Raw genomic sequence first — 998 nt, forward strand, 5'->3', positions numbered from 1 at the left:
GATCCATCTATTACTGATCAGTGACCCACTACAGGCCCATGTATCATCTCTGGGATACTTGCTATAACCCAACAACGCCTATAAAATTATCAAATAAATTAGAAAACTATTAATACGTGCCTATAATCGACGTGTCACATATTATTTCTCCATTACCATGTGAGGAAATTCTCTCGGTGCGGCCCTTTTGACGTCAACATTTGAGGTTAATCTTTTGAGTATGCTTGAATTGTTATTGTAACAGCCTTTAGCTTCATTTAATACCTCCTAATCATCAATTAATGTGGAATCATTTTTATATTTGTAAATCAACTGCGAGTATTTGCTGCACACTAATTCAAAATTTAAAAAAAATCTCTACGTATAGTACTGCAAAACTGTAATAATTGGTTACTAAAATAATTTTATTATAATATTTTGTTTAGATCAACTAGCTGCAGATATAACAAATTATAGTTACAATATGTAACCACTTACTTTCAGCAGCCGAATATTTTCAATGCCTTTGGATTGATCAACTGTAGGATTACTAGTGGTATTGGTCACATCGACAGACAATAAACAATATTGAAACCAACGAGTAAAATGAGCAAAATTGCAGAAAACATTTTTCTCAATTTCCCCTTCCCTCCCACCCACAAATTAAATACTACATAAACATTAGGTTAGAAATATTAAATCAATTATAATAATTGTTATTTTATGAATAAGAGAATAACTCGAATTCTTTACTAATGAATACATTCAACACAATAATAACAGCCAATGGTGTGTGTGGAACCGAATCATGTTTTCGTGTAGGTAGCTTTGATTATAAATTTGTTTGGAAAAAACCTATTATAATGTAGCTATAATTCTATATATCATGTGAATAGAATGTTTAAATCAGCCATCGTACATTATATGACAAGCAGCAATAAAATAAAGGTAAAAAAAATTAGTACCCTTGTAGTTTAAATTTAAAACAGTGACATTCATAACATTTTTTAGTCACATAG

The 998-nt window shown here is 30.3% G+C and overlaps 1 long non-coding RNA gene across 1 annotated transcript; it reads right to left on the reverse strand.

Annotated features, from left to right (window-relative positions):
* Position 1: 1 nt before the first annotated feature.
* LOC115034600 lies at positions 2-497 on the reverse strand. Its single transcript, XR_003839937.1, has 3 exons — positions 478-497; positions 157-332; positions 2-78 (listed from the first exon to the last, which is right to left on the reverse strand). It is a non-coding gene; the product is annotated as an uncharacterized LOC115034600 (long non-coding RNA).
* Between the last annotated feature and the right edge of the window lie 501 nt (positions 498-998).

The sequence above is a fragment of the Acyrthosiphon pisum genome, unplaced genomic scaffold (genome assembly GCF_005508785.2).
Source record: "Acyrthosiphon pisum isolate AL4f unplaced genomic scaffold, pea_aphid_22Mar2018_4r6ur Scaffold_15334;HRSCAF=15990, whole genome shotgun sequence".
Taxonomy (NCBI): domain Eukaryota; kingdom Metazoa; phylum Arthropoda; class Insecta; order Hemiptera; family Aphididae; genus Acyrthosiphon; species Acyrthosiphon pisum.